Source organism: Phyllobates terribilis, unplaced genomic scaffold, assembly GCF_046119375.1.
Source record: "Phyllobates terribilis strain yellow unplaced genomic scaffold, ASM4611937v1 Scaffold_2874__1_contigs__length_101532, whole genome shotgun sequence".
Classification (NCBI taxonomy): Eukaryota; Metazoa; Chordata; class Amphibia; order Anura; family Dendrobatidae; genus Phyllobates; species Phyllobates terribilis.
In genome coordinates, this window is record NW_027365628.1 from 31,411 (window position 1) to 54,770 (window position 23,360).

Sequence of the window (23,360 nt, forward strand, 5' to 3'; positions counted from 1 at the left end):
CCGGCGACCTCACATCACTTGCCCCCTGTGACGCCAAGCCCTGCAATACACTTAATAATTGACCCCATAGATAATGCACCCACCAATTGCCCCTTGAATATTCCCTATAACACCCTCTGAATTACTAACCCCCAACACACCCCGAGCACCACCCACATCAGTTAAATTATGAACAAGGGTAGTCTCCTCATCAGGCTGCCTCAGAGAGATCCTCTGACCGGCCGCGACATCTCCTGACGGAACTTGCTCATGTTCTGACGGTCCCTATGAAATCTCGCCCTCCTCTCAGCTTTTCTCCATGTTTTCAACGTTGTCAGGTCTTGATAAAGGCGCAGAAGGAGCTGCCTGACGACGCTGCCGCTCCGGATCCAAAGATAGCTCCCTAAGGTCCCGCACATCTGCCGGCCGCTTCCTGCCCGATAATCTTAAAAGGGCCCCGCAGGACAGCCTGCCCCCGCAATCTCCCGTGGCACTCCTGGACCCCAGATCCTCCCATCCACAGACCCACCCTGCCGCCTGCAGGAGGGCCGCTCATCTCTCATCCGTCCCCTTTCTTGACCACCTGCTGCTGCGCCAGTGTTCCTCATGGCTCTGCTGCACCTCCGCCCTGCAAGCCGTGCTCCTCCCTGCCGACTGTGGGAAGGCCCTTCACGCTCCCTCCCCCGCCGGGGTCGACCCCAGCATGACATCGGGGCCACCGCTGCAGACAGCAACTCCTCCCCCGCCGTACACTGGACGCTGGTCCCGCCCTCATCCGCAGACCGTGGGAGGACTCCTCATCCCGCCATCTTGCCAGGTATAACCCACGGCTGGCTTGTCACCGGGGGTCACCGCCGCGCTGCTCGGGGGCCTTTTAGGCCGCAAACCGGAAGAGGGCCGCAGCGCAGGCACGCCCACTTCTGGTAGGCTGCGGCTCCGGCGAGGATTCCTCCTGGGGATCGGAGAAGGAGCCTCAGGCACGCGCTGCTCCCCTGGCTGCAGAGGTCCCCGAGGGGGCTCCTGGAGCTTCTCCTGCTCCGAACCTCACCTGCTGGTGAGTAACGCTCCGGCGGCCGTGACCGCTGCAGGCCTCCCTGAAGCTTCTTCTGCAGCCGACGACTGTGCACAGGTCACCCGCAGCTGCTGCTGCACCAAGTCTGCCCCATGGATTGCTGAGACAGGCCGCGCTAGGTCCAGCAAGGCCACAAGATCTGCCATGGCTCCACTGCAGGGTCTGGTCTGCTTCAGCTGCGATCCAGGAAGCAAGAGGAGGTAACTGACCCCTGCCCTTCCTTATATCATCTCTTGCTCCTCCCCCCACCTCTTCCCCTCCAATCAAAACTCCCCACACTACTCCTAATCCCTTATTCAAAATTTTAACTCCTTCACTCCCACCCTCCTATCTTGTCATGTGGCCTATACGCCCTATGGGGCTCCCTGGCCTTCCTTACTAATGGTAGAGGGAAACTTACCCTTGTATACTTCGCCTGCCCCAGCAAGAGATTTTCTAATGCCTGGATTGCTTGGAGTTCCCTGTCTGTGGTAAAAATAGAATTGGTGGAATTTATCATGAAACATTTCTTAACAGTTTTTGAATAAAAAGATTTATCTTTAATGGCTCAAAAATGGTTAAAATTTGCTGCGGGTCTCACACACACACAGTCTGGAAAACAACAAGGCTATGTGATCTGATCCATAGATTATAATGGGTAGGTGAACACCGCGGATATAACCCGTACGTGAAACACTGTCGTCTGAATGAGGCATTGACGCGCCCCCGGGGCAATGGGGTACTCGGCATCCGGGCCTGTGGATGCTGGTGGGGGATATCACGGTGGCTGGCCCGGTCCGTGGCCCAGAGTGGTCAACCAAAAAGGGGGATTTGTAACTTGGATAGGAAAAATATAATAAATAGTTTGTGACGCCACCTGTGGTACCTGGTAAGGATTACCAGCGCTGCTGCAGACCTCCGGGGGGTGATGGGATGGCAGCTGAGGTGGAGCGGCCCCCGGGGCCGTGTGGAGTTTGATGGTGGTGATGCTGGGACTTGTAGTGCAGGCGGATGGCGCAGCAGAAGTAACTGACAGAGTCAGGGGATTCGCTTCAATACCTTTACTGGTGCGGATGTCAGGTACGGTCCAGGGTACTCAGTAGGATGGGTGCACTTCAGAACTTCTCCCCAGTGAGTGGGTATAAGGCCTCCTGGTCCGTGTCTGCCTCTCTGTATGCTCCTGGCCAGCCTGCAACTGGGCCTAGCTTATGTGTCGTGTTGTTCCTTCACCTGTCGCTCGGTAGTAGGACCTTCTGCTGGCAACCACTATCCCTGGTAAAGCTGGGGCCTTCGTGGTACCTGATCCTGTAATGGGTCTAGCTTCAGGTCGTCGAGGGACTTGTAGTCCTGGAATGCCGGTGAACCCTACTGGGTATAAAGGGACCCTGTAGGCGCGGACCTGGTGTCCGGTTTGTATATCGGGGTGAGCCTATGAAGCTCCTCTGCCCCCTCAACTCCTCTCTCCTTTCTCCTCTCTGCCGTCGGCCACACTCGGGGCCCTCAGAACTTAGCAGCAGACGCGCTGCGTCTTCGCTGCTCTCAGCGTCAGCACGCTCTCTGACTCTGACTGAACTTCTCACTGACTGAGCTGCCTGGCTCCACCCTCCATATATATATCCCTAACAGGCTCCCTCTGGTGGTGTGAGGTGGAAGGGTGGAGGTGTTTGTATGTAATGAGGGCCTCTTGTGGAGAAGTCCATCCATGCACCCTGGGTCCTGTGGTACCTGTGAACAGCAGGGTGCCACAGCATGAGGGGAGTCTGATTAGGCATTATTTCAAAAGGAAGTCTGGGGTTTGTATTACAGAGGATTGTGGTCAGGAGTCTGCATTAAAGGGGTTGTTGGACAACCCCTTCTTGATCTAAATGTTTGGCCATAATAAAATTAAAACGCCTGAGTATAGGTGAGTATAAGCTTTTTTATTTTATTGGGGCCAAGCGTGGGGGTGAAGGAGTTGTCCAAGTAGTGGACAACTTCTTTAAGAGAGAGTCTGGTTTGGGTATGGATTTATGAACTCTGGTAACTGTATCTTTTAGGGCTCTGTTCCAATCCGAGTTCACAGAGCTGCAGTACTGAAAGGAGGGACGGAGCCACTGATTACACAGGAGGTCACTGACCATAAGTTTTTCCTAAGAAATCAAAGGTCAAAAGCAGCAGACACTGAAGAAATGATATAGCAGGTAGGCATCAAACATGTAGAAGAGACTTAAATGTTTATTTTTTGCCCAATTTATATAAACCCTCGTCATGATTCATATCGTCTAAATAATACTAACTGCATCACTAGGATAGGTTCATAATTAGTATTACGCTTCCTACTTCCATTATATCTACAAACTATTGCTCTTCTTATTTTCTGCACACATTGTTATACTTGGGGCTCACTGTATATTACATACTAGGGATTTTTTAGGCTGCAGGGGCCGTTGTTCTTTTCCCCATGGGAGATATTGCATGTGTTATGTTGCACTTATTGTGTGATAATGATTATTTGCTGGATATGTTATTGCAGATTTACATGGCTTTGAATGTGTTGTGAACATGGGTCAGAATGATTCTCGCTGTGGCATAACTTGAAGCTCATGGGCCCTGATGCAAAAGCTCCAACGGGGCCCCTAGTTATTGCAAATCTTCAATAGTAATGGTCTTTTCACATGGGCCAAAGGGACCTTTGAGGCCCCTCGGCTCCAGGGCCCGCGTGCTATTGCAACCCCTGCACCTATAGTTACTCCCCTGGATTGTAGATGTGACATCTATTTTGTCATCATATTGGGGAGAAATCAAGTATCATGGTCAAATTGGCATATTGCTATCACTTAGCCAGCGTAGGAATTCAGGAGAGGCAAAGACGGCTAGTCACCCATGTGGGAGTAGAGAAATAGGTAGAATAAATAGGTCATATTCCCTATTTAACCCCTTCATGGTGCGACCATTTTCTGTTTTTGCACTTTTGTTTTTTACTCCTCTTCTTACCAGAGCCATAACTTTTTACATTTTCTGTCAATATGGCCGTGTAAGGGCTTGTTTTTGCGGGACAAGTTGTACTTTTGAACGACACCATTGGTTGTACTGGAAAACAGGAAAAAATTCCAAGTGTGGTGAAATTGCAAAAAAAATTAAATTCCACAGTTGTTTTCTGGGTTTTTCTTTTACCATGCTCACTAAATGCTGAAACTGACCTGCCTTTATGATTCTCCAGGTCATTATGAGTTTGTAGATACTAAACATGTATAGTTTTTTTTTTTTATTTAAATGGTAAAAAAATCTAAAGTTTGTTAAAAAAAAAAAAAAAAGTCACCATTTTCTGAGACCCGTAGCGTCTCCATTTTTCGGCTTCTGGGGCTGGGTGAGGGCTTATTTTTTGCTCACCGAGCTGATGTTTTTATTGATACCATTTTGGGGTAAACCTTGGGGAGACTAGAAGCTGCAATCATCCGATCGCCTGTGCTACACATAGCGCTGTATGTAGCAAAAATGTTCACTTGCATCCCTGCAATGACAACTGTAGGGGTCTCCTGCAGACACCGGGTTGTCATGCCAACCCATCGACGATGCGCAGTCATGTGACATGGGCGCCGATGGGCGGGTCTTGTGACGCTCTTCCAGCGGAGCCGTCTTAAATGCCGCTGTCAGAGATTGACAGCGGCATTTAACATGTTAATAATCACGAGAGAATCGCGATTCCACCCACGGCTGTTAGGAGCACATGACAGCTGATCAGATCCGCTGTCAAGTCCCCGGAAAGGTGCGGGCTCATCGTCGGAGCCTGCATCTAAGGCAAAGACACGTCATGCGCCGTATATGTACGGCGCATGTCATGAAAGGGTTAACAGGACAGGCTTAGCCTTTGGTGTGACCTACTGATAATATTATTTAGAATCTGATAACTGTGACCGAATTGTTGGCCAAATGATGCTTCAGTTGATCATTTGGCCGACAACCATCTTGGCCGTCTCTCCCATACACGGAAGCGCTCACTTGGCCGAGTGCTCCTGTGTTCTCTATGAGAGAAACTGACAAACATCTCTGTCAGCAGCTTATCTCAGAGAGAATGAAGTGATCGGCAGTCCAAAATTGTATATGCCCAAATAATATCTTCCCTGACCAGTTGATTGGCGCGCCAATATGACGCGCCACATGGGCCCTGGGGTACTTGGTGCCGGGCTGGTCGTTGCTAGGGGAGATGTCATAGTGGCGGTGACCTGGTCCGTGACCCAGGGTGGTCAATAAAAGGGGATATTTACAGGGGATTTATAGTTTTTATATAATGTTCGTGACGCCACCTGTGGTATGTGGCTAAAGGGAGCCGCCGCTGCGGAGCAGGTCCTCTGGAGCTGATGTTAGTGCAGCAGAGTTGGTTCAGCTCTCCACAGGCAGAGCTTAGCTCCAGGGTAGGAAATGGTGATGTTGTACACTGTGTTCCAAATTATTATGCAAATAATATTTTCTCAGATTTTCCCAAATTACCTATATGAATTGCAGTCATTGTAATTTTCCAGTCAAATAACTATTAGAGTACAATTGAAAGGTTTTTGTACAAACTGCCTATGATAACAGTATATTTAAAAAAAAATAAAACACTCAAACTGCACTCAAAATGCATGTTCCAAATTATTATGCACAGCAGCGTTTTCAACCTTTTCATTTTAATAAAGAACAAAAAAATGGTCATTTTTGAAATTATAAGCATTAGCAGGTTATTACAAACTGAAATCAAACAGTTTTCAACTCAAAACTTTATTCTAGGTGATGTTACATTTGCACATAGGACCCCTTGTTCGAAAGGAGCTTTTGAACTCTCTCGTCCATTGAATTTGTCAGGTTTTGCCTGGTTTCTGCTTCAATTGTTTTGTATGAGGACAGAATACCCTCCCAGAGCTGTTGCTTAGATGTGAACTGCCTCCCGCCATCATAGACACTCCTTTTGATGATGCTCCAGAGGTTCTCAATGGGGTTGAGGTCAGGGGAGCATGGGGGCCACACCATAAGTTTGTCCCCTTTTATGCCCATAGCAGCCAGAGATGCAGATGTGTTATGTGCAGCATGAGACGGGGCATTATCATGCATGAAAATGATCTTGCTGCGGAATGCACGGTTCTTCTTCTTGAACCATGGCAGGAAATGCTGTTTGAGAAACTCAACATACATTATGGAGTTCATCTTTACCCCTTCAGGGATCCTAAAGGGGCCGACAATCTCTCTTCCCATGATTCCCGCGCAAAACATTACTCCACCTCCTCCTTGTTGGCGCCATAGCCGTATTTGCATGGGGTGTCCATCAACCAGCCATCCTCCTCCTCCACTCCATCCATCTGGACCATTGAGCGTTGCACAGCACTCATCGGTGAACAAAACAGTTTTGAAGTCAGTCTTCATATATTGTTTGGCCCACTGGAGCCGTTTCTGCTTGTGTGCAGTGGATAGAGGAGGTCGACAGGTTGGCTTACGCACAGCTGCAAACCTCTGAAGGACCCTGCATCTTGTTGTTCGGGGGACGTTGGAGGCACCAGCTGCTTCAAAAACTTGTCTGCTGCTATGACAAGGCTTTTTTGCCACTGCTCTTTTAACCTGACGTAATTGCCTGTAGGAAAGTCCTCAATTTTCCCTTATCAGCACGCACACGTGTGTACTGTGAATCAGCTACATACTTCTTGATTGTGAGATGATCACGATGAAGTGTCTTGGCAATGTTGATTGTAGTCATGCCTTGACCTAAACGCTCCACAATTTGTTGCTTCTCAGCAGCCGACACATCCTTTTTCTTTCCCATTTTGGCAGAAAATGTAGGCTGCTTAATAATGTGGGACAGCCTTCTTAAGTAGTCTTGCCTTTCATTGGACACACCTGCCAAACTAATTAGCACAAGTGTCTGCTATTGCTTACAGTGATTTAAAGAGCCCCGACACACATCACCATCAATGAGTTTAACTGACAAACAAAAAAATTCTTACTTTATCACCCCTAAACACTTTTGCTGTGAAGTGTAGTGCAGGGAATGATGGCGCAGTAATAAGTCGCAGAGACAGTGGGGTGCCGTCTTCCGGATTTACTCACAGTTCTCACTTTGCTCCTGGTTACAACTGCAGATCATAACTTCCCACGTTGTCCTGTGCTTACTCAGGGAGGGGTACAGCAAACCCTCAGGTACCTCCTGAGTACATAACAGGACCCCCTTCTGTGTGTTCCTTCTGGCTGTCTTCCTACACCTCACACCCAGTGTCGCAATCCAGTGACCGCGGACCTTGTCGGGTGACGTTTTCTCTGTCCCCTTGGTCCTCTATGGCCACCTTTTCGGTGAAATAGATGTGGCTTTTGGCTGCAGCACTTGAAATGCTGCACCCTCCGGTTACCTAGTTGAATATTGCAATTCTCACTAGTTAGGGGCCGGTCCCCTCTGCGACCCGCTCTCTCCACCGCCTGGTAGATTTGGGTGTACGGGTGGCCTCCAGCACTGCTCATACCCCTGGGATCCTTTCTTCACTCCTGGAGCCTTCCCTCTGCTCCCGTTCCTTCCTCTTCTCCTTCTCCTGGGCCTCCTCACTAGGCCCTCCTCCTGAGCAGAGCTCCTGCTCTGACTCTCTCTCTGACTCAACCCCCTCAGAACTTCACTCACTCTAGAATGTTCCACCCTCTCTTTCATATTGCTCCTTACTGTGCTCCCCTGAACTGCTTCCTCTACCCACACCCACTACATGGTTCCCCCTACTTTGGTTCCCCCAACTCCAGCCAGGGACAGGGCTCAGCAGAGGAGCAGCGCATTTTGCCCCTCCTGCTGGTCTGTAGTAGTGTAGTGTTGAATGCAGGTGTTAGGATTCCGGGCTGTACTCCTTCCTTACCTGAGAGTGAGATACCACACCTCTGGGTGAGATGCAGTACCTCTGTGGCGACTGAACCCGCAGGGGCGCCACACATACATATGACGCTCCCACTGGGCCGTGGGGTACCCGGTGCCGGGCTGGTAGATGCTGGGGGATGTTACAGTGGCAGTGACCCGGTCCGTGACCCAGGGCGGTCAATAAAAAGGGTTATTGATTGGGGATTTATAGTGATTGTATAAAGTACGTGACGCCACCTGTGGTATGCGGCTAAGGGAGCCGCTGCTGCGGAGCAGGTCCTCTGGAGCTGATGTGAGTGCAGCAGGGATGGTGTAGCTCTCCACAGGTAGAACTCAGCTCCAGGGCAGTGTAGATGTTATAGGTTATGCTGGGCGTTGTAGTACAGGGGTTGATGGCGCAGCAATAATCACAGAGACAGTGGGGTGCAGTCTTCCGAGTTTACTTACAGTTGATAAGTTCCTCCGGTTACAGGGTCCGGACTACAACCTCCCACATCGTGCTGCGTTCACCAGGCAGGGGTTCAGCAATCCCTCAGGTGATTCAAGAGTGTCTGACAGGACCCCTTTCTATGTGCCTTCCTCAGTCATCTTCCTGCGCTGGCTCTCGCCCTCCTGCCCTGTGCCTCGCAACCAGTGTCCCAATCCGGTAGCCTCGGGTCTTGTCGGGCGACCTGCTGTCCCCTGGACCCTCTGTGGCCACCTTTTCGGCGACATAGTTGCGGATGTGGCCACTGCACCTTGCAAGTACAGCAGCCTCCGGTCCCTAGCTGAGCCTTGTAGTTCTCCACTAGTTTAGGGGTCGGTCCCCTCTGCGGCTCGATCCCTCCACCGCCTGGCAGATTCGGGCGTACGGGTGGCCTCCAGCACTGCCCGTACCCCTGGGATCCCTTCTGTTCCTGGAGCCTTTCTCCTGCTCCCTCTCCTCTCTCAGTCCTGGGCCTCTCACTAGGCCCGCCTCCGAAGCAGAGCTCCTGCAGAGCCTCTGCTCCACACACTCTCCTCCTCTGACTGGCTTGTCTTTCTAAGATGGTTCCCTCTTTTATATCACTCCCTCACCAGTGCTCCCCTGATCTACGTCCTCCACTCACACCCACTACATGGTTCCCCCTCGCTAGGTTCCCCACCACTCCAGCCAGGGACTGTGCACTCCCGTAGGAGCAATCTCGCCCTGCCCTACTGAAGTGGATGTGTTGGATGCAGGTGTTAGGGTCCCGGGCTGTACTCCTTCCTTACCTGAGAGTGAGATACCACACCTCTGGGTGAGATGCAGTACCTCTGTGGCGACTGAACCCTCAGGGGCGCCACACATATTAGAGTGTAAGGCATACTTATTGATATGAATGTGTCAACCGACTTTAGACTTATGTATGGGGGACTGAAAGCTGCATTTACACCTAAAATACAGCTTTCAGTCCCTTCTAAAGAGGCAGCCAATTAAACACAATAAACAAGCTAAATGGTCATTTATCGGGTGAAATGATCTAGATGTAATGATGCAGATAGTGAGGATGCAGGGATAGTTAACCAAAGCTATTTATTTTCCTACCACAGAAAGAACGTTTAACTATAGGAACACATGGTGATGCAGGTATATGGAGACAACTAACACAATCTTAGCAGTAATGACAATAAAAGCAGTGTAATAAATGCAATATCTTACTCTATGTTCTATCTGCGTGCAGTCTCATTTCACAGTTAAACGACTATTAATGTCTTTAGCTCAAAGAGCGTCACTGCCAGCGCCAGGCTTGTAGCTGTAATATGCGCTTCAAGCGCCTTTGATTGTTATACTGGCACTAACGGGGGACACCGGTACTTTCCGCTAAGCCACAAGTGCCTCATATGTGAGTCACTTAGTGGGTTCTTCACACTGGCCACCCTCGTTCGTTTCTGAAGTGCAGCCCACACCCTGTACCGTTCGTCTACGCTTGAATTAAAGGCCTGGTTCACTTGGGTCTTCTCGTCAGCACGGCAGACGTCCTGCTTCATCCAATGACCACCGTCTGATCTTCGGTGCTTGACCTGCGGCATCTTGACTGGTGAAGACTGGGGTTTGGGTCTTGACCAACCGAATCTGGGCTTAAATCAGCCATTATCTGCTGTGAAAAATCCGAGCTCGGCATATGAGCCTGCATTAAAGTCAGGGACATGACCTTTGAAGTACATTAACGTCATAGGTCGTGAAGGGGTTAATGTCATTACCTAATCTCTTTTCTAATATACATTACTTAAAAAATCCCTATTGTTCACTAGACTATCTGACTCCTTTTTTTTATTTTTTTTTTTATCTTCTTCCTGTTTCACGTTGCTTCGTTTGAGAACCCCAAGTGCATACTGGGATTTACAAACAAACCATCATCAGGGAGCAGAGGCTGCCGTCATTGCAGTAGCGCCTGTCCTTTCCCTGAATTAAGAGCCGTCAGTGATGTCCTTTTCAGGGTCTGGGCTAGTTCCTCCTCTACTGAGCATGCGTCTGTTGTCAACATCATCCCACACTGATAACATCACCTCCACCTTCCTGATATAGGGCCACATGGCTCATGTGTTTCGCTGTGACCACTGCACCCTAGTTGCACTCTTGTGAAACAGTGTAAGGCTATGTGCCCATGATGCAGAAATGCTGTGGATTTTTCCTGAGCGTTTCTGCATCTCTCTGGCAGAAAAAACGCATGCGGATTTTACATGCGTTTTTTCTGCCAGGTAGAAGCGTAAGTGAAGCTTTTTTAACATGCGATTTCGCATGCGAGTTGTGAAGCACTTTTCTAAGCGATTTTAGCATCACTTGGAAAAGTGCTTGACAACTTGGTCACACTATAAATCCATGCAAACGGCATGGATTTATATAGTGTGACCAAGTTACGATACTGCAAATGCAGCATCAATAGTAAAAAAAAGAATACAAATGGTGAAAAATAAAAAAAAAACATATACTCACCTGGCCCCTGATCTCCTTCTCCGTTGCGTCCGGTGTCTTCAGCGGCTCGCGGTGGTGTAAAAGGACCTTCCATGACGTCATTTAGTCATGTGACAGGTCACATGACTAAATGACATCATGGAAGGTCCTTTTACCACCGCGAGCAGCCGAAGACACCGGAGAAGGAGACCGGGGGCCATCAGAAGGTGAGTATATGTTTATTTTTTATTTTAATTCTTTTTTAACTACAGGTAGTATGGTACCCGGGACTGAAAGGGAGTCTCCTCTTCTCCAGACACAGGTACCATCTGCGCATTGAACCGCATAATATCCGCATGTGCACATGTAGTCATGCGGATGTTATGCGGTCCAATACAAGTCAATGGTGGCTAAAACGCCGCGATTCCGCAAAATTAATGGTAGTGCTGCGGATTTTTCCGCAATGATAATCTGCAGCGGAAATTTCCCAGCATGTGCTCAGCAAATGCGGATTATCATTGGGGAACATTGCAGACCTTCTACCAAGCGTTTTTTAAGCGTTTCCACGGCGGAATTGCTGCTACGGAAGTGCTTAAAAAACATTGTGGGCATCGTGGGCACGCAGCCTAAGGGGGCTCTCTCTAGCTACCACCTCTCTAACATGCTGTAGCCTTGCTGACCATGCATTCGTTCACAGATAATCTCCAGGTCTGGCTGACACAACTGACACCTTTACAAAATCATCACTATCCCGGAGTCAGTATGAAAAAGGTCCTGAGCTCAATGCTCCCACACATTATTCACATCTTTAAATTTGCTATGACTGAGATAGCTGCTGCTAGTGCCCTTACTACAGTGCCTGACAGAGCCAACCAACAAAACTAGGCTTTTGTTACACGCACGACACTAGGTTCAAATAGGGCGAGACGGGTTTCATAAATTCATTGGAATCTTGGGGGAACCGTTACTCAGGGCAACCATAGGCTGCAGCTTCTCTCAGGCACATGATAGATTCAGTTGCTGACCAGACACATCTGACAAGAGTCTTGTTCAACAGTTTAACAGTGGAATTTAATCTGAAGCATGGCCAGTGCAGTTCAGGGATATTACAGCAACAATCTTCATTACAGCACAGTCTCATAAAGCAGGCACAGGAACCTCAGTCTCTTCAGTAGCATAATTCAGCACAAATTAGATCTCTTGGCAGCACACTTCTATACGTAAACAGCAGGCTTTTCCTTCACAAGGACTCACTAGTACACAACATTCTTTATTCTGCATGGAGATGGAGGGGGGAGGGTTTGATGAGGAAGATGATCTCTGTGACACAATTCCTTCCATTCCTTATCTTCCTGCCTGATGGTAGATTTCCTGAACTAACAGTGCAAGGTATCTGACCTGTGTTGAGTTTCACCCTAGACTTGAATCCTGTTCTCTTTCCTGCACTTCTGTGAGATACAGATCACATACCACTTCTCCCTTTGGCTGCAGCCAGAATAGTAAACAAGTTCCCCACAATCCCCCTGGGGCTCTGCTAACCACTCCCTGTCTCTTGTGACTGTGTTAACTCTTATAGTTGCTGGATCCTTTTGAAGCAACAGCACTATTTCTGCATGTCACACTTTCCCTTCTTTTTTAATGTCGTTCTCGATATTCGTTTTAATTGGTCAAGCTGACCAATTCTGAGACAGTGCTAAAAGTTGAATAACTTTATATACAAATTGGCATTGTCATATTGGCATAAAATTTACAAACATCAATAACAACCTGTTCTTACGACCTTTTGCTTGTAGAACTCCTGAAAGAAATACACAATTAAAACAATCAGCATCTCTTCCGCTGGAGGTTTTCATACGTCTTCAACCAGCTCTCTCTCTCACTAGGCCAAAACAAGTCTTTCCACCAGGTAACATTGTCCATAATGTCTCTCGGTGGTGAATACCACTCAAGTGAGCTTACCTGGTCCGTAGGCAGAAATACCTGTTTCCAATGGACAGTCCTTGGCACTTGACTCGGTTCACCGAGTGTCTCATATGTCAGCATCACAGGCCTCCTCACTTCTCGAGTCGACATCCTCCTGGTAGGTTGTTCCTCAGATACCACGGGTTCCTCGGTTGCAGGAGTTTCTTCTGCCACACTCATTTCTCGAACTTCCTCAAATGATCTTGGAACTGCCTCTGTAAGTTACTGTACTTCTCTTGAATCGTTCGTTTCCACCTGGTCTGGTAATTCTGCTACTCCTAAGTGTCGATCGGTCTCTTCAGTGAACGGTGTTAGATCATCAAATCTGAATTGGACTATATCTGTACTCCTTGGTACAAACTCTGGAGCCTGGGGACTTACTTCACTCTCCTGAGGATGGTACATCCCTCTCCTTGCCGGTCCGAGAAATACAACGGTGTGTTCTTCTTCATGTGAACTTTCAAGATCACTATCCATCTTCGGAGCTTCAGTCTGTGGTGGTCCCTTAGTCGATCTCGGACGATGTTGTTCTACTTCTGGAAAGTCTTGTTGTGGTGGGAGATAATCACAGGGTTGTAGTAAATTCCGATGGACTATTCTGGTTTCCAATCGGATTTCATACACTGGACTGTCATCGGCTTTCCTCCTTACGACCACATACACCTTGTCTTCCCAGTACAAACAAAGTTTTCCCGGACCGCCTTTTGTTCTTGACTAGCACACGGCTTCCCAGTGCCAATTCTGCTCCATAACATTTTCAGTCATAGTACTCCTTGCTCTTGCTCTGTCCTTGCGTAACCACTTTGGACGCTATGTTGTATCCCTCTGCCATCCGTTCCTTCCATTTCCGAACAAACTCTGGATATGTTCTGTAAGTCTCTGATACTGGAGTATCGAACATGATGTCGATTGACAGTCTTGGCGATTGACCGTACAATAGAAAGAAGGGTGAGTAACCCATTGCATTGCTCTTTGTACAGTTATAGGCATGTACCACTTTTGACAGAGAACTATTCCAGTCTTTCTTCTCGTCAGCTGTTAAAGTGCGCAACATCGACAATAATGTCCTACTAAAACGTTTCACTTGTCCATTACCCTCTGGGTGATAGGGCATTATGTGGGATCTCTGAATCCTACAGTACTTTCCTATCTTGGCAAAGATCTGGTTCTCAAATTCTCTTCCTTGGTCATGGTGTAACCTCGTAGGGAACCCAAACCTCAAAGCAAAATCATTGAAGATCTTCTCTGCTGCTGTTCGACCCGCTTTATTGGTGGTGACATATGCTTGAGCAAATCAAGTAAAATGGTCCATCACCACCAAGATGTATTCGTCACCACCCTTGCACGTCTCGAGATGTAGAAAGTCTATTGAGACCATCTCAAACGGATACGTAGTTTGGATGTTGCCCATAGGTGCCCGGGTTGATGTGTTGGGACGTTTATCTTTCAGACCCCCACACTCCCTGGTCACGTATCTCTCAATATCTCACTGCATGTACGGCCAGAAGAAACGTTCACGGATCAAGTTTGTTGTCCTTTCCACTCCCAGGTGTCCCATGTTTTCATGGAGTTCTTTTAAGACCAATCTACGAAATACTCTGGGTAGTACCAACTGCCGGTTTTGACCTCCTTTACGATACAGGATACCGTCTTCACTGAGGTAGAGCTTCATCCATTCTTTAACTAAAACAGATACTGCTGGTGACTCATTATCTCTCTCCCATTTACTTGGAAACCAATTTTGGTCCACATAAAGTAGTATTCTACCATTTATCTGATCTTCCCGTTGTGCTCTATGGATTTTTCCTTTTGGTAGTCGTTGAATAGACAGGGGGTAATCTTGTTCTCTCGCTTTTATGGTGGTTTCCACCGTCAACGGACACCACAATGGTGTGTTGTCCTTTTGATAAGCTTGTACTGCTTGGGCAGTGCTCTCAATTGCTTCCAAACTGACTTCCTCTGAGCTTTCTTGCATGAACTGATCAGGCTCTAGTGGGATTTTCCACAATCTGTCAGCATCCGCCTTGCATTTTCCTGGCCTGTACTTGATGCTGAAATTGAAGTCAGCTAGTTCAGCGACTCATCTCTGACCTGTTGCATTCAGTTTGGCTGTAGTGAGGACATAGGTCAAAGGGTTGTTGTCAGTGTATACCTCAAACTCTTTGCTGTAGTAGAGATAATCTCTAAATGGTTCACAGATAGTCCATTTCAACTCCAGGAACTTCAATTTTCCGGAATGTAGATGGTAATTCTTCTCGGCGTCTGTCAACGTTCTAGAACCTTAACCGATGACTCTCAATTTTCTATCTTGATGCTGATACAGGGCAGCTCCCAGTCCAACTTGAGAAACGTCACAATGAAGAACAAACGGTAAGTTGAAATCAGGATATCCCAAGATGGGTGGTTTTACCAGGTAGTCTACTAGTTCTTCCAATACCTCCTGGTGGTCTGCTGTCCAGAGAATGGGCTTTTGGGATGAAACGGCGTTGCTTCTTTTAAGCCCAGTTCTACCCGCATTCTTCTTTTTCTCCGTGGGTGTTGTTGACTCTGTCGCCCCCCCCCCACCAAGAGGAGGTATAGTGGGGCGGCAATCCTGGAGAAGTTCCGAACGTAAGTACGACAGTAGGAGGGGAATAATAATATCTACCTCAACTCCCCGACAGTTGAGGGCCGCTTGTCTTTTAAGGCCGGTACCAGAGCGATTTCTGCTGGGTCTATGGTATATTCTTCTCCGGACACAATTTTCCCTAGAAATCGGACTTGCCTTTTGAACAGTTCACACTTCTTTGGGGGTCAACTTAACTCCATATTGTTGACTTGATATCGTTGTAATACGGTCCTCACGTGTTCAACATGCTCCCAGAAAGTTTTTCTGTGTACCACATTGTCATCCAAGTACAGCTGGAAGATATTATCCCTCAATCCTTCTAAATATGTCTCCATGCTCCTCTGGAATTTTTCTGGAGCTGAACTGAGCCCAAACGGTATGCAGATCCACTCGTATATCCCGCATGGTGTGATGAATGCTGTCAAAGGTCTACTGGACTCTTCAACAAACCCTTGATGGTATGCTTTACCCTGATCGAGGACAGAGAACCAGGTACTTCCTGATAGGTTATCCAGCATATCTTGAATCTGTGGTATCGGGTGCTGATCAGGTACTGACTTTCGGTTTAGTTCCCGGTAATCACAGCAGAGTCTCAACGTACCGTCCTTCTTCCTAACACAAAGAATAGGAGAGGAATAAGACGGCTTTTACTTTTGGACCCAAACTCTGTTGATTAGATCTTGTAAATACTCTTTCACTTCACGGTGTAATGGTTTTGGCACAGACATGTAACTTCTGGTTACTGGGGTCATGTCTTTCAAATTGATTTCCAACTGCACCAACGGGATACCGCCTATATCAGAGTCATCTTTGGAGAATGCATGACACTCTTCTCTCAGCATCTGTTTTGCTACCGCTCTATCTTCAGCACACAAGTGTTCTAGGGGTACTGGGGGATCCCAGGACCCCGAGGTGGGTCGTGCAATTTCCTCCCCTGGTCAACTCCTGTTCCTTGGTGGGGAGACTGAATTCATGGTAGACCCGTGGGCGGGTCTCACACTGGCTGAATATACAGTTTTAACGGTTTCAATGTGACCTAACACAGTCTTTGGATCCCTTGTTTCGTAGTATTCATCACCGGTACTTTCACTCGAGTAAACCCACCAGTAGGAATGGTAAGCACAGTCTCACCTTGAACTAGGCCTTCCGGAAGTTCTGATGAGTCTTTTGGCATGAACAGTCTTTTCTGAACTTTTCTTACCAGTTCTACCTGGACTCCACACCTCACCCCCACCATTTGGTTTGCAGGAATGATGTTTGGGCGCCAGCCTACCTTGACTTCTTTTAGGTTCATTGTATTCTGTGCTTTCTTTACTCTATGAATCACATTTTCCACCACGACATTGGGTATGGCAAGCAATGTGACAGTTGCATCCACCACCAGCGTCACTGACTTGTGTTTCATGATGACCTCACTGATTACATTATAACCCAGGATAGGATCCTCTTCCACGTTCTGATCACTGGTCACGAGAAAAGGTACCAAAAGCTCAATGGTGTTGCTGTTGTTCGTGGCCCTCAGTTGGAAAGTCACTTCCACCCAGCCTATGAAAGGGACTTCGGTCAGGTTGACTGCTTTGCCGTGGAGTTCCACTGGTCCTAAGAGTTTGAAGGCACGTATGTGGCAGGTAGCGCCTTCTCCATTCTTCATTTAAAAGGCTCGCTTGGGCTCCTGTGTCCCACAGTGCTGTTATCAGGAGTCCATCTAGCTGGCACTATATAAAGCATCTTTCGCTGATTAGGCCGATGATGCTATCTTTACTGACCGAGGAATCCTCCTCCCAGGAGTTCATCATTTGACCTCCACACTGGGCATTAAGTAACTGATGCCCCTGTCTCTCTTGCAGCTGTTGTAGACGGAAACACACTTGGGGATAGTAATAACGCAGCTGTTTTAGCTCATATGCCGTTCTGGGGTTTGGTGAGATTTGGATTTGCTTCTGGGACCTCCTCTGTGTCGTGGTTACCAGTCGCCCCTCTCTGGCAACCTCCTGTCTTTTAACCCAAAAGACCATGACCATTGGCATTCCTTGGCATAATGTCCTTCCTCACCACATCTTAGTCAGTGTACACATACCGTACTCTGATTTGATGAACGGCACGCTTCACAAGCCGGGTATCTTCTGTTTTGGAACCCACTCCTGGGTCTGAGGGATGCAGGTTCTGTTCTGGAATGAATCAACTTTTTCATCTCAATCAACTCAGCTCGCAGTTCTCCTATTACTTCTTCCCAGTCAGCGCTGGCGGTCCTCTCTTTTGTTGGTGCTTTAAGGTTCCCTCTCGGAGGTGGCACTGGAGGGTCTCCATGATTATCTTCAGACTGGCCACTGGGGGTCTCCAACCTCAGCTGACTCATTTTGGTGATTTAGAAGCTAATTTAAAAAAACATCACAGTATAAGATAATGCCTTATCAACACCAGGTCTGATTACCAAGGCATTGCAGGATGCAGCAAGCCTCCATGATAAAGGCCGGGGCAGCACATGTGCAAAATACTGAGGCAGACAGCCACTCACTAACCTACCAATTCATGGAGGGGGTGACTGTGTAGTATTATACATGCACACCGATGGAGTTTGCATAGGGCACCAATCACTCAGATATGTGTGATGCACAGTGTCTGGCTTGCAGCCTATTGATGACGCCCATACTATTAGATCAGGGGGGCTGCCCAGCACTATATACGTGCACCCCCACAGGACAGACGCCCCAATTTACCCAGCCAACACTAAAGAGGCCTGGCTGCATCCTGCACAAAAATGTGTAAAAAAGATGAAAAATAGTGTATAAGATAAATACACCACATGAGGTAAGGGTCGATATTTTGACCAAAATACGCAAGCTCGCAACCCAGCATCAAGGGTCCCCATACTTGCGAGTCCTAACATTAAACATTAAAAATACGCAAGCTCCATCGGTGTGCGTGTGCACGTATAATACTACACAGCCACCCCCTCCATGTAATCTGACCTGGTGTTGGTAAGGAATTTGTCTTTTACTGTGATATTTTTTGATTTAGGAGCAGAGCCTTTCTTTATCTTTTGTTCGCTCTCTGACTCCAAACTAGCTGCCTCATTCATTTGTTCAATTAGGATTTTGTCCAGAATGCCAGGATCTTCTAGGTACTGTTTCAGCTGCGACTTGATGTATGTACTGATTAACCCTGTTCCCAATGATCTCAAGAACTTCTTCTGGACTAGTCCAGCATCAAACCTCTCGTCCGCTTCTACATCTCTGGATGCAAACAACAGTCTATCCTTCAGTTCAATTTCTCTGCACAAGAAACTTTGGGGTGATTCATTATTTTTCTGTGAGAGGTTAATGAGTCGGTGGAACAATTCTGAAGTACTCTCTTCTTTATAGTGCCCTTTTAAAATCATCTTCAGTTGTTGCAAGGTCAATTGACTCTTCATTTCTAGCATACTACAGAGGTTCATTCCTGGGCTGATCACTTCACCACCCCCTCAACGATTTCATCTGGCTGGTAGCCTTTCTGTAAGCCTGCATCAATCTGGTGAAACAAGTTCATATAAGACAGTTTCTCTTTCTGTTCACACTCTCCAATCTTTCCCAGGATCTTGAATTCTTTACTTATGGTGATTTGTGGTGTTAGAGAGGACTGTCTTCCTGATTTATCTAACCCGAGCAGGTTAAAGGTTCTGTCTGAGTCTGTCACCCGTTAAGAGATTTTGGTCGATTCCTGCAGGGCTGTTGTTAGGGTTTTGAGTTGTTCTTTCAATTCCCGTAGTTCAGTCTGCGGACAGAGATTCCCGCTTTTGGTAATTGGTGCCGTCCCTCCATCCTCCAACTTCAACCTGGTTAGAAACTGTGTTAGCTCCTGGAGGCATGTCCCCATGACGTCTTCAGCTTCTTTCTCCCCCAGCTCATCCATTTTTGCATTAATGGCAGCTAACAGTTGCCTGCGGTTGTGTGCTTTAGAAATCTGTTCTTCTGACATCTTTATATGCTACTGTTCTTAATTCTTCGCAGGTTAACTGAAGAAACCGCTCACTAATTCTGTCTATTTGTATTTCAACATCCATTGCTGCTAGTGAGTTTTCTTTAGGGATGGTCCCCTTTAAGTGGTGTAGCAGAGTTAAGTTGAGGTGCTGTGCTGCTGTATTTTTCCAGACATTTTTCCTCTTCTCCCTCTAGACATTAATCCCCGCTCAGTCCTCCCCATATGGGCCACCAATGTTACACGCACACCGCTAGGTTCAGATAGGGCGAGACGGGTTTCATAAATTCATTGGAATCCTGGAGGAACTGTTACTCAGGATGACCATAGGCTGCAGCTTCTCTCAGGCACATGATAGATTCAGTTGCTGACCAGACACATCTGACAAGAGTCTTTTTCAACAGTTTAACAGTGGGATTTAATCTTAAGCACGGCCAGTGCAGTTCAGGGATATTACAGCAACAATCTTCATTACAGCACAGTCTCATAAAGCAGGCACATGAGTTCATATCACAGCTACTGATGATGACTAAACAGCTCTGACTGTTTACTTATGTTAACCTATCTAGGGAATGCAGAGTGGAGGATAATTACCATGTCTTTCCTAGAGGCTCAGATGATCCTGGCTGTGGATGCTCATGTGATGCTGTGCTGATGCATCATGGTACTGATAGCAAAGTATACAAGAAAAACTTCTTTGTGAAATCCGAGGCTAAAGAGAAGCAAAGATGGGGCTTAACTGCAGGAAACTGAGTAAATTTTATATAAAAGAATTGCAGAGTGTAATAAACTTGGTGAGGGGTATAGTAGCTGGATTGCGTCTTTCATCATGAATTTTTTTTTTTAATTCCAGACATGCTTTATTATCAATACCAATTTAACACTTCTGAAGACATTACAGAAAGAAGACATCAGAAATCAATACAGAGATGGATTTCGTACAGATGGCGGCATTTGATGAGGCATGTTGGCCAATGAAGTTGATATGGGAAAGAATTAACCATGCATTTACATCAGATTCTCCCCGAAGTCATTTGGGTTCCAAAAAGGAGAATATATATGGGTTTTTAGCTCGAACAATGAAAAATATTCTGTGGTCTGGGACACTTTTTGCTCATACTGGAAAGTGAAAACTCCATTCGGCCCTGTTTTACATTTCATTGGACCTCTGTTTATTGATGGAACAAGTAAAGGATTATATGTACCACCATCACTTACTGTCATTGTATCAGATACACATATTTTAATGCCTGCTCGAGCTTCAATGGTGGATGAAAACATTTTAAAAATTTCCCGTTTTGTTATAAACTCTATATAATACAGTGATGTATATGATAAACACATTTGATTTATAAAGGTGTTTTACTTTATATATACTTTGTTGCAAATTTACATTTTCCCCTACAGGTGTTCATATCTCTTATGTAGGTATCTCATGTTAGAAAAAAAATAGTTAATAGGAGTTATATGCATTTACATGTTGTTATAAACATCAATTATGCAGTCATTTTCTTCATTTAAATATATAGTATGGCACCCTCTTGTGTTCAAAGTGTATATCAATGTGCAGGCGCAGTTAATGTGCTTAGTGCTGCTGGACATGCATGCTCGGTCTCTCTCCTCTGTTTACTGTAGACAAGCCAATAGCTGTCTGCAATGGTTCTCAGGTAAAAAGCCGAGCTTTAGCAATAGCCAGGGGCGTACATAGAAATCATGGGGCCCCATAGCAGAAATTCTAATTGGGTCCACCCTCCCAAAAAAAAAATAATTGTCAGCGTCACAGAAGACCATATCTCACAACTTTTCAGCCTTTGTATAGTCATTTTCCTCCTGCTGAAGTCTTAGATTCCTCTTTCAGTGCCCCCATAAAGTATAATGCCAACAAAAGTGCCCACCAAACACAATATGATACCCCCACAGTGAATTCCTCCACATTAGCCTCCACATGCACAGTATAATGACTCAACTGTACCCCACCTCAATTCCTAAGGTAAAGTATGGTGACCCTAACACAGTATAATCCCCCAACTGTGGCCCTCACACAGCCCTCCATGCAGGATAATGGGTCTACATACAGTTTAATTGCCCCATACTATATAATGGCCCTCCAAACAGTAAACAGTATAATGGCCCCCACACAGCCCTCCACACAGTATGATGGACCCCATGCAAACCTTCATGCTGTATACTTTCTTGCATACAGTATAATGGCCCCCCACATAGCCCTCCAAATATTAAAATGGTCCCCCACATAGTCTTCCATATAATGTAATGCGACCCCTCATAATCCTCCATATAGTGGGATGTATTAACAGAAGCATACAGTCTAGATCACGTGAAGTCATTATCGGTCTTTACTCCTCTTTGGTCAGACCTCATCTGGAATACTGTGTACAGTTTTGGGCACCACATTTTAAAAAAGACATAGACAAACTGGAGCAAGTTCAGAGAAGAGCGACCAGAATGGTGACTGGTCTGCAAACCATGTCCTATGAGGAACGGTTGCAGGATTTGGGAATGTTTAGCTTGCAAAAAAGAAGACTGAGAGGAGACTTAATAGCTGTCTACAAATATCTCAAGGGCTGTCACATTGTAGAAGGATCATCTTTATTCTCATTTGCACAAGGAAAGACTGGAAGCAATGGGATGAAACTAAATGGGAGGAGACACAGATTAGATATTAGAAAAAACTTTTTGACAGTTAGTTTGATTAATGAGTGGAACAGGCTGATACAAGAGGTGGTGAGTTCCCCTTCAATGGACGTCTTCAAACAGAGGCTGGACAGACATCTGTCTGAGATGATTTAGTGAATCCTGCTTTGAGCAGGGGGTTGGACCAGATGACCCAGGAGGTCCCTTCCAACTCTACCATTCTATGATAATGCACCCCCTTAATCCTCTATATAGTATAATGCGCCCCATGATCCTCCATATAGCATAATGCACCCCCCATAATCCTCCATATAGTATAATGCATTCCCCATAGTCCTCCATACATTATAATGCACCCCCATGGTCCTTCATAGAATATAATGCACTCCCCATGGTCTTCCATACAATATAATGCACCCCCCATGGTCTACCATAAAATATAATGCACCCCCATGGTCCTCCATACAATATAATGCACCCCCCATGGTTCTCCATACAATATAATGAACCCCCATTTTCCTCTATACAATATAATGCACTTGCCCTGGTCCTCCATATAATATAATGCACCTGTCATGGTCCTCCATGCAGCATCATTTTTGAAACACCATTTTTTTATTGTTAGGAATTTAGAAGGGTTAAAAGTTGACCAGCAATTTCTCAATTTTCAAACAAAATTTACAAAACTATTTTTTTGTAGGGAGCGCATCAGATCTGAAGTGACTATGAGGGGTCTATATGACAAATGACCCAAACGTGACACCATTTTAAAAACTGCACCCCTCAAAGTGCTCAAAGCCACATTCAATAAGTTTATTAACCCTGCAGGTGCTTCACAGGAATTAAAGCAATGTGCAAGGAAAAAAATTAAAATTGAACTTTTTCCCACAAAAATTTCGATTTAGCCCCAAATTTTGCATTTTCACAAGGGTAACAGGAGAAAATGGGCTATATAATTTGTTGTGCAATTTCTCTAACAGCAATCAGAGAGCGGGATCAATGAAATGGGTCCCTGCATTTCTGTCAGTGGAAGCTGTCTGCATGGAGCAGTCACTGTTTGATTTCACACAGTGACCGCTTAAATTCATGATGGACATAGCTCGTCATGATGCGGGAACTGACACTTGCTCATGAAGTGCTATGTTCATCATTCATCGTTAAGGGGTTAAAGGGAAACTGTAAGATCAAAAAACTGGATGAGTTGTAGTTTTTAATGACAACTTTTTACCATATAATGTTCTGTTAAATGGGAAAACAAATCCAAGTGGGGTGAAATGGTGACAAAAATGCAATTTCTTCACTGTTTTTTGGGGATTGTTTTTACAGAAGTCATTCTGCAGCAAAATTTACTTGGTAATATGATTCTCCCAGTCAGTATGATTACAATACCAAACTTTTTATATTTTAAGGGGAAACAGTCATG

The 23,360-nt window shown here is 46.3% G+C and overlaps 1 long non-coding RNA gene across 1 annotated transcript; it reads left to right on the forward strand.

The window, feature by feature from the left end:
• The first annotated feature begins 1,168 nt into the window (after positions 1-1,168).
• Positions 1,169-21,920, forward strand: LOC141247281 (uncharacterized). The gene is made up of 3 exons (XR_012310759.1): positions 1,169-1,251; positions 3,067-3,210; positions 20,139-21,920. It is a non-coding gene; the product is annotated as an uncharacterized lncRNA (long non-coding RNA).
• The last annotated feature ends 1,440 nt before the right edge of the window (positions 21,921-23,360 follow it).